General features: G+C 43.1%; 1 pseudogene; it reads left to right on the forward strand.

Annotated features, from left to right (window-relative positions):
- Nucleotides 1-9194: 9194 nt before the first annotated feature.
- On the forward strand, nt 9195-11005 carry LOC129691890 (60S ribosomal protein L37a-like; annotated as a pseudogene).
- Nucleotides 11006-11129: the final 124 nt, after the last annotated feature.

Consider the following 11129-nt stretch of genomic DNA (forward strand, 5'->3'; position numbering starts at 1 on the left):
CTGGCTCAGTCTAGACCACACTGAACCCTCTCTTGTACTTTAGAAGAGCCTGATACATAGACCACCTGCAATAACCTTTTCCCCTTCTTTTCATACTCTACCATCCTGAGAGTAATAATTCAAAGAAAGGAAGGAAAGAAAGAAAACTAAAAAGACTTTTCACGTGAGATTTCTCATGAAGAACATTCCCTTCTAGACGACCCCTTGCAACTTCAGAGGCCAGAGAGAGGGACAACAGGGAAGGTAGTTACCATCAAGCCTGACAACCGGAGTTCAGTCTACATGATGGAAAGAGAGAACCAATTCCAAAAGATTGTCCTCTGACCGTCACAGGCACACCATGGCACACACATACACACATAAAAAAAAAAAAAGTCATAAACTAATTTTGATGTTGTTCCTCAGTATAACCAAAGAGCGTGTGTTAAAAACGAAAACGACTTTCCTGAAGGCAGCTCTGCAGGGAACTTGCACTGTGCTCCTGCCATCTCTTGCTTTACATCTTTAGGAGTCAGCCCCGCCCCACCCCACCCCACCTCCACCCCCCGCTTTACGCAGACCCTTTGGTGAGGAATAGGGAGCCCATGGAATCACACGTGCACACACACATGCACAGACCAGCTTTATGTAACACGCCAGCAGGCCAGGAACTGTTACCCAAACCTTTTCCCATGGCAAACGGCTCAACAAATCCTCAACTGCTCTTCGAGCCTGAAACAGCCCCTGTTCCCATGATTGTGATCCAGCTGAGAAGCACACGCGGCTCTCCCGAGACCCGACATGGCATCCGCTTACTCAACATGCCTTCCTGCCAAGAGGAGGTACTCCTGTGCTCCGGTCATACCTTGTGCTTATCACCACTTAGCAGGCAGCAATTTTTTTTTAGTTGAGTATGTTTGTCTTCTCTGCTGGATAGTGGTGAGGGGGAGGGGGAAAGACTGTCCCCAAATCAATCAATAAATAATGAGGTTCGAAGTAACAGCACTCGCTGGGGGTCTATGAATTTCATCTACATAATCAATCCACATGGCTAATTCTGAGCATGCCTGGATATGGTCCCTAAAACTAAAGGAAGACGTGTTGTGACTATTTCTAAGTGCAGGGACTTGCAATGCAGTTGGGGGTAAATAGCACCAGTTTGTTTTACTGTCGCCTGCTAAGAAGACAGAGGAGTACAAGTCTCCAGTTACAGAAGGAGATTGAATTCTTTGCCACCTGAGCTGCATCCACAGCCCCTGTTCTCTTCAGAACAAAAATCCCTGCACACTGATTACTTTCATAGCGATTTGCAGTGTTCATCAGGTCTTACTCTGAATCTGGAAAGAGAATAATTTGTCCATAAAGGCCCAGTGCATTTTGGAGCAGGAGTATGGGGTGATTGCCAAGTGTCTTAGAGCAGGTTATTGCTGCTCTAGTGGTTCTGGTACAAGTCTCTTATCTTTGTTCAGTGTGTGAGCAGTTGCCATCTCCTTAAACACCACAGGCTGAACATTCTAATCACCTTTCTCTCTTTAATTCTAGACCCACTCTAGTCCTCAAATTGTGGCATGTGTTGGAATCACATGAGGACTGAGTTTCTGACTCAGTAGTCCTGAAATTGGAGAGTTTACATTTTTTACAAGCGCCTAGGGTGATAGTGATGAAGGTGGCCCAGGGCCTACTCTTGCAAGAACTGCTAGTCTGTTCTGGTTTGTGTCTTAGTAACTTTAAGTGTCCTAAGGCAAAGATGGTAGATTTCCCTCATTGAGAACCATTTTCAGATATTTTCTTGCCTTATCAGTGTTTTAATCTGCACCTCTGAGACCATTATTTTGCAACTGCCCCAAGTGGAACCTGCTGGGTTTCCCATGGCATTCTACATTATCCAGAGAGAGAAAGCTGATTTTCTGCCTTTCTCCTTATTCCTTCGTTTACACACAGTTACCCATCCAAAGACACAAAGCCTTCCCTAAAGCAAATTGATCAACCTATAGAAACAGAGACCATATGAGCCCACCGCCTCCCCAAAGTCACACTTTGGAAAAATGCTTTAGAAGCCAAGCCTTTAACACCTGAGCCTTAGGGAAGACACTTCAGATCCAAAGCGTAGCTCATTCTTTCCAGTTACACTATTGGGCAATTCCATCCATGACTGGTGACAAGGAAATACGAAAGCCACTTGTTTCCCTAATGGTCGTACTTTTAAAAACAATTCTCTATTGATTCTATCTGAACCTTATAACATCTCAATAATTCAATAACAGAATATCAGTATTTTTATTTGAGAGGAGACTCCAGAGAGAAAGAGTGACAAAGCTAAGGTGACGCATGTCTTAGGAACACATGCAACCAGAACTTTCCGAGTCTGAGAACATTGTCCTCCCAGTCCATCATTGGATAGGAAAGCCTTTTTAATTCAAATTTTCTGTGAGAGGTTTGGGCAAGAAAAATCCTAGATTCTCATCATTTTCTTTTCATTTAAGCTTTCTCTTTACTTTTTCATATTAGTCACAAATTGTTTCTAGAATGTTCTCAATTAGTATTTGCAAAGTTTCTTATCATCCAGCAGACTTTAGTATCAAAAACCTAACCACTGGAGTCAAATGGACTGAGTTTTAACTCTCTTCAGCCACTGACTAAAGCGATTTTTCTCACTTTAGTGAGTTTCAATTTTTAGATTTACAGGAAGGGAATGAAGCAATTACCTGACTCAACACGGCATGTGAACACAAATATCAATGAGTTAACGCAAATATGTGCTTGGTTCGGAAGAGGCTCACAGCACACACTCTCTCCATTCTCCTCCTCTAAGACAGGGTCTCAGGTATCCCAGACTGGTCTTGCAGTTGCTATATAGTCATGGGAGACATTGACCTTCTGATCCTCCTGCCACCCCCTCCCAATGCTGGGATTACAAGTATGCACTACCACACCCAGCTTGTAAAGCACTTGGGGATTAAACCCAGACCTTCACACATTCTAGGCAAGCCTTCTGTGAGCTGAGTTTACGTCCTCAGCTCCCATTACTCTCTTTAGAACAAAATATAACCTTAGTAGAGTTTTTGCAGTCAGCAAAAGGTCCTACTCTATGTGGAGAAAGAGAATCATCCATCATTAAAAGCTAAATGTGGCTTCCTGGATCTCACTGAATATATAACTACCCCAAGGGTATCCAAATGCACTAGGCTTCAGCACAGACAGTGACATACAACCTAACGAGAAAGCAAGCTTGCTTCTGATAGCTTGGATTGAAAAATAATGTTACCTCCTCTCAAGATGCTTGACAAGCTTCACTGTGCAAAACCGGTAAGACACTGATAGGAAAAAGAAAGAGACCTCCCAGGAATGAGTGATTCAGGGGCAAGCCACCAGAGACAGCTGCATTTCACCCAAATGTTTGCACAGCTAGAGCCAAACGCCAATCCCCGGTGTTTACTCCAGCGAGCACCACGCTGAAAAACGTTCAGAAGCCTCAGTTTCACAGTCTCAGCATGGCGATGTAGTACACACTGGAATACTAACCAAGACAAAGAGATTCTTCACACTTAGTTTTCTTGATCAATAGATCAGAATTTTGTCAACATGCAAAGCAGGCCAACTCCTAAAATGGCTTCACAGGGCACTGCAGGACTCTCCATAACTTCCCAGCAGTGGTTGACATCTCATAGATACATATGCAGTTTGACTAAAGCATAGCTAGCAGGGTTATATAAAACAGAGTGGCTTCAGTAGTCCCCGAGAAACCCACAGGCACTTCCTCTACAAAGGTAATGCCTTAGGGTCATAGGCATAAAACTTGTTTAGTCTAATACCGCTGATAGATTCCCAATGAACCAAGAAAGCTTGCTTGTCCTTTGATGTTGGGGGCACGAATTTAAGTGATCCAGCAAATAAGCCAGCTCTAACTTACTCAGCTCTATACAGTCTAGATGTTGTATGACCCACATCTCCCTGGGGTGTGTGTGCAGTTCATAGTGAAGGCTGCTGCCATGATTTGTGCAAATATGATACAAAGGAGTCCATGCGGGGCTGGGGAGATGGCTCCATGGTTAAGAGCATTTGCTACTCTGGGCAGGTTAGTATCCACATCAAACATCTCACCTATAACTCCAGTCCCAAGAGATCTATGTACGTGTGTGTGTGTGTGTGTGTGTGTGTGTGTGTGTGTGTGTGTGTGCCTGTGAATGTGCACCTGTTTGTGCATGCATGTAGAGGCCAGCAGTCAAACTTGGCTGTCTTTCTTCCGAACACCATCCACTTTGAGACAGGGTCTCTCACTGGTTGGAACTTGCCAATCTGTTTGGAGGGCTGGCCAGTGAGCCCCAGAGATCCCCTAGGCCTCCCTCCCCTGTGCTGAGATCGCAAGCACACACCACCATGCCTGACATTGTTAACACAGGTTCTAAGATCATACTCTGGGCCTCATGCTTGCCGAGCAAGCATACTGACTAAGTTAGCTCCCCAGGCCAAAAGGAGCATTTTTGTGCACATTTCACCAATAGAGGGCAGCCCTTAAATACCTTAAAGAGCTGGGCATTCTTGAGAACCTTTGAGCCCAAGTTTCTAAGAATTCATATAATACATAATTAGTGTCAGAGTTAGGACATCTTCAAGTCCTTCTGCTAAAGTTAGTGAGCTTGAGTCTAATTCATTCATTTGAAATGTATTTTCTCCACATATACATATTTCATGTCCTCTGTTCAATGTTTTTACAACCAGTTACAAATAAAACAAGGTTAGAATACAACTTAATACGTACATAATTCAAGGGAAGACATGCTCTTGATAAAATCCAGAAATCTTGGCGGTAAATAAGATGGAGATTTATATTTAAATTTAAAGATTTTAAAGTGAATAAACTACAATCAAATATTTGTCCTAGTCAATGTTGCAGGAAGAGCTTGCCTGGGAGGTTCACGGAACTGTGATATTTCAAAACTGAATTAACTATGTATACATTTTAAAATAACAATGTCAACTAAGTCACTATTATCAAATTGATGGCAAGATCTAAAAAGTCACCTAATTTAAATTATTTCATTGTGCTCAAAAAGTGGAATGTATTTCATGTTTCTATCTATTTTCTCTACCTATTTGCCAGCCCCTACTGTTTATATTAGTAGAAACCTCAGTACAGAGCACATACAGCATATCCGAGTAAGAACTGACACACAGCTGCTGTCTTCAAGGGACCTGAAGTCTGCATAGACATAATATTGACCTAAGGGGTACTCAGGAAGAGTACCACTAAATCTGAATCAGTAACACAAAGAAAGGGTTATTGGGAGATCCAAGGAGGAATATCAAGCAGTTCTCAAACTGAAGAAAAGGTGCTATCATATATTCCAAATAGTATTTCAGTCCTGAATGGGCGTTTTTTTAACAAGTGACTCCTTTCTGACTATCATCTAACAGACACAATGATGTATTTGCCAATGAGTCTGCCCACATAAATGGGTGCTTTGTATTGAAATCTTTCGTGCCACAGTAAAGGGACAAAGATGTATTAACGATGGGTTGGTAGAGCAGTTGCCTGTCCAGGAGTTAATAGTCACAGGGTTCCCCCTGGGCCTAGGTCAAGGACAGGCTCTGGGCCTCGGTGATCATTGAGGTTACAGGCACCTAAGGAGGAAGTTTCCTGGTATCTGAGAGTCATCCTGGAATGCACAGCTGCCCAAGAGGGGTATTGCTAGGCTCTGAAGAACATCTCACATTTTCTCCTTCAGTCTCTCAAACCCTCAGTGTTTACTGAGATGCAAAATAAAGTCCTTTGAAGCTGCAAGAATGAATGGAGACTGAGAAGTGAAAGGAAAGCAATTTTTCATTCATTTCTTAGCATTAAGGGTCTAAGAATATTGCCTTAAATACACCCTTCTCACATATTCAAAAGTTGCTCCATTAAAGCACCTTGATCATTTGAATCTGCATAATCTATTAAGCAACATTCTGACACACACTTATTTTACAGCCTTCCGTGTATACAGGACTACTTGCCATGCTTGTAGTCTAATAGGGCTTGAGGGAGTCATTCCCTTAAACCATGCTTCATGGGTTGAAACTGAATCCCCGCTGTGAGGTTAGGATGGAAACCTAATCTGAATGTACAGTTTAGATATGAGGCCTTTGGAAGGAGATAGGGGTGATATGGAGTAATCAGAGTAGAACCCCGTGATTAAATAATGGTGGCTTTATAAAGACAGAGACACCATAAAAGGGAAATTCATGCCATTTCTTGACAAGGCCCTGTGACCATCTGGAACTTTAATAGTGTTGTCAAGGAATTTTAATTCATAACTTGGTTGCTCTGACAAGAGATCACATCCAAAGACCTTCTAGGTCTGTGTGAATCTGGCTGGAATACAAATACACCTTTAATCCCAAGAGATTAAAGTCAAGTAGATCTCTGAGTTCAAGGCCAGCCTGGTATATATATATAGAGCAAGTTTCAGGTAAAGAAAAGATTGCATCCAGGTGTGCTGGTACAAGCCTTTAATCCCAGCACCTGAGAGACAGAGGCATGCAGACCGCTGAGTTCTAGTAAGTTCTTTTCAGGCAATTCAGTGAATCAGTGAGTTGACAGGCAGTTCAGTGGAGCTGAGTTCATAGCAGTTCAGTTCCTGGAATTCAGAGACAGGTTTTACTGAAACAGTGTTACAGAGAGATGTTGAAGAGATTAAAAAACAAACAAACAAACACAACTAGACACGGGAGAAGACAGAACTAGCAAGAGGATGAGGAGCCAAAAGATTAGATTGCTAGTTTACGGCCAAGCATAGCAATTCAGTGAGAAACTGAGAGAAGCCAGATTGAATCAATCAGCTTGGAGGGGAGTTTGATCTAGAACAGCTGAGTTGAGCCAGCCAGCCAGAGTTCAGAAAGAACTAGAAAAGGTGAGCTCATTCAGCAGTAAGTCTCAGAGGCTAAAAGCACCGTAGGCCTGCATTAAAGCTTTCTGCACGAAAGCTAGAAACTTCCAGGACTGGGTTTAGATTAGCAGACCGAGGCAGTAGGCCTCGGAGATGACAGTTATATCAGGAAAATAAAAGATACCTTTACTGTATTAGTCAGTTTTCTGCTGCTGTAACCAAAAATGACCAAGGCTAGCGGTAGAAGAATGAATTAATTTGGGCTTACCGTTTCAAAGGTATAAGAGATCATCACCACCATGGCAGAGAAGCACAGCAGTGGGCAGGCGTGGCTGCTGGAATAGCAAGCTAATAGCTCATGTCTAAATGGTAAGCAGGAACCAGGAACGGTGTGTTGTTTTGAAACCGCAAAGCCCACCCCAAGAGACAAACTTCCTCCAGCAAGCCCATACCTCCTAAACCTATCCAAACAGTGCCTCCAACTGGACCAAGTATTCTAATGTCTGAGATTATGGGAGATATTTATCATTCAAATCATCCCAATCAGAAAGAAGGCCACCCCTAGAGGTGTCCCTTCAACCTATAGAATTGTTAGCCAAAATGAAAATTTTCTCTGTATAGTATACATCCTCTAGTATTTGACTAAAATAACAGAAAAGAGAGTTAGACAAATCTTGGACAAATGCTACTACTGCTTTAAAAAACTTAGATTCCCAAAAGCCTCTTCATTGTAACTAAAGGGATGAAAAACAAGCTCTAGATAAACGCAGAGGACACAAATGAAAGAGGAGAATTTATCAGACAAGGATTTATGTGTTCAAGGCCATCGTGGACCATATAGAAAGTCCCAAGTCAGCTGAGCTACATAATGAAACCCTGTCTTAAAAAGAAAAAGAAAGACTTCAAAATCAGAAGGAAAAATATAATGTCCAACATGACTGCAACACTCAAACACAGACTTCTCCGGGAAAATAAGCTGACATTGTACCCTCAAACTTGCAAAGAGCTATGACCTACGTGATAGCAGACTCACTAGGCAGTGTGAAAAGGAAAAGGAAAAACAAGCAATAAGAAAAAGAAGATTGTTGTCTTAGTTAGGGTTTCTATTGTTGTGATAAAACAGCACTACCAACAGCAACTAGGGCAGGAAAGGGTTTATTTGGCTTACATATCCTTAATCACAGTTTACTGATGAAAGCCAAGATAGGAAACCCAAACTGAGCAGGAACTTGGAGGCAGGAACTGATATAGAGGCACGGAGGGTTGCTGCTTACTGTCTGGTTCCTCCTGGCTTGCTCAATTTTCTTTCTTGTAGAACGTATCCCCACCTACAATAGATAGGCTGGGCCCTTCCTCATCAGGAAGGAATTAAGAAAATGCCCTATAGGCTTACCTGCCTACAGCTTGATCTTATGGAAGCATTTTCTCAGTTGAGGTCCCTTCCTCCCAGATGACTATAGCTTGTGTCATGTTGACATAAAACTACCCAGTCACTCAGAGCAGTAAAGCAGATGTAACAGTATGTCAGACCTTGGCATAACTAACTTCATGATGGAAGTACCAATCAGGCCATAAAACTCAGCATGTAGATAGTATCACCTGCCAAAATGGAGACAAAGACCTAATCCATCAAAATCCATTATTCTGGGAAAGTCTTTATGAACTAACCTTGCTTTTTGGCTTCCGTAGTCCCACTTCCGGCTAACTGTTCTTGTTAACTGAAGTGTGTCAACCCATGATATGTTGGGTTGTTTTGTGTTGTTTATGTTTAAAAACTCACCCTGAGGAAGGTGCAGTGATAACACTGGCTTAACCCCATGTCTGAGCAGTCTTCTCTGGCAGATGCCGCATGGGACAATGGAAGGACATGAAAGGTAGAGCAAAGCTGACCTGAGGTTTTGTCCACGCTCTGCCTCAGAGCAGAGTCAGAGCTCACAAACTTGTGAACCTCCAGTTAGTACCCTGTCTGAGAATGGAGCCAATCCTAGCTATGTGCCTTCCAAGTATGCTGAAGAGGTATCATGGTCTCCAGCTTATGCCAGCACATTACTGAGAGGGACAGTGACTGGCAGTTGTGACTGCTTCTACACTGACCACTAAATTTGATGCTTCTTTTCAAAGGGTTTGTTTGCTACCCACACCTGTTGTGTGCCAGACCCTGGACTAGTACCACAGATACAGTGGGAAAAGATCAGACCCAGTCCCGGCCTGTGGAACTTCAGTTACAGGAAGAAAAATGAATAGCTGTAAAGAACTAATGGTAGTGTGTGTGTGTGTGTGTGTGTGTGTGTGTGTGTGAGAGAGAGAGAGAGAGAGAGAGAGAGAGAGAGAGAGAGAGAGATGAAAATCATGGCCACAAGCCTTCTACCACAAATCCCTGATACAGGTAATTTATCATTCAACACCAGCCATGAAAGGGGATACAAGGAAAAGTGTGGGGTGACATGAAAATACTAAATATGGGGGCCAGGTATGTTTTTCTTTTTCACTTTTTGGAAGGGCAAAAGGTACCAAGGTGTTGCAGAGCCACCGTGAGCAGCATTCAAGCTGATGCCTGAGGCTGTGGAGTTAAGTGGGATCAGAGGCTGAGGGTCCAGGGACCAGGAGCACTTCACAGCGGAGGACCCAGCTGTGGACTGGTTTGAGGCAAACAACTGGAAGGGAGAAAGAGTGAGGCTTGAGGGCATAAGGTTCTCAGGCCCCAGGCACGATCATGGATTGTATTACTAAGGAAAGTGAGACAGCATTAAGAAGTGCAGCCTTAGGGCTGGCAAGGTGGCTCAGGGTAAAGCACCTGCCACCAAGCCGGAGGACCTGAATTCAGTCCCAGAATCTCTAGAGTAGAAGGAGACACATGGCACCAGCAAGTTGTCCTCTGACCTCCAAAAGTATGGGTACACTCACACTTACACATAAACACACACTGAATGAATAAATATTTTAAAAATTGAAGTCCAGTATTACATATGACATGAAAGCCAAAGGAGAGACTGTTTGTGGGAAGGAAAGGAGAGGAGCAAGGAAACAAATTGGGGCTGGAGAGTTTAAGAGCTCTGGCTGTTCTTCCAAAGGTCCTGAGTTCAATTCCCAGCAACTACATAGTGGCTCATAACCATCTACAACGAGTCTGGCGCCCTCTTCAAACAAGAAAACAGATTAGTAAGAACAAACCACATTGAAATATATGTATGAAATTCCTCAGTGAAACAATAACTTTTATGCCAACTAAAAAATATACCCCTATCAGGGTATAGGGCATAGAAGGAGAAGAGGGAGGGTAGGTGAGACTGGGAGGAGACAAGGAAGGGGGCTGCAGTGAGGCTAAAAAGTGAATAGATAGATAGATAGATAGATAGATAGATAGATAGATAGATAGATAGATAGATAGATAGATAGATAGATAGATAGATAGAATACAATAAAAACTTAAGGCAGATTCTGAAGGAGATGTTTTTTTCTTTTTTTCCAGAGCTGAGGACAGATCCAGGGCCTTTCACTTGCTAGGCGAGTGCTCTGCTGAATTTCCAAATCTTGATGGACTGGGAACCCACTGCCCCATCTGTTGGGTTTATGCACATAGTACTCTTATATAATGACACACATTCCTCCCTTGTGCTGCTATCAGAATATTGTAGGCAATAAGAGGAGGAGGGGGGAAAGATAAGGAGGAGGAAGATAAGGAGGGGGGAAGAAGAAGAGAAAGGAGAGGATAATCTTGTGACCTCTGTCCTTGGGAGTGTTACACATTCTGCAGTGAAAATGGTGTATCTACACAGTGATTCTATCTAGGAATCCTCCTCTCTACTCATTCACAGAGAGGCAGCATGGTACAGTGGTTTTAAGAAACCAAAGGCTGGGAGCTTGGGCTTGGGTTCTGCACGGCTAAACACACCAAGAAGGTCGGGATTGTCAGGAAATATGGGACCAGCTATAGTGTCTCCCTCCGGAAGATAGTGAAGAAGACTAAAAGCAGCCAGCACGCCAAGTACACTTACTTGCTCTGTCTATGGCAAGACCAAGATGAAGAGGCAAGCTGTTGGCATCTGGCACTGTGGATCCTGCATGAAAACAGTGGCTGGTGGGGCCTGGACCTACAACACCAATTCTGCCATCACAGTGAAGTCTCCATCAGAAGACTGAAGGGACTGAAAGACCAGTAGAAGCGTTACAGTTTGAGACTTGCCTAGCCTGCAATAAATGTGTTAATTTATGTTAAGAAAAAATAGAAAAGAAAAGAATAGGAAGGAAGGAAGGAAGGAAGGAAGGAAGGAAGGAAGGAAGGAA

Source organism: Psammomys obesus, unplaced genomic scaffold (assembly GCF_907164565.1).
Source record: "Psammomys obesus unplaced genomic scaffold, mPsaObe1.curated_primary_1811, whole genome shotgun sequence".
In the NCBI taxonomy this organism is placed as follows: Eukaryota; Metazoa; Chordata; class Mammalia; order Rodentia; family Muridae; genus Psammomys; species Psammomys obesus.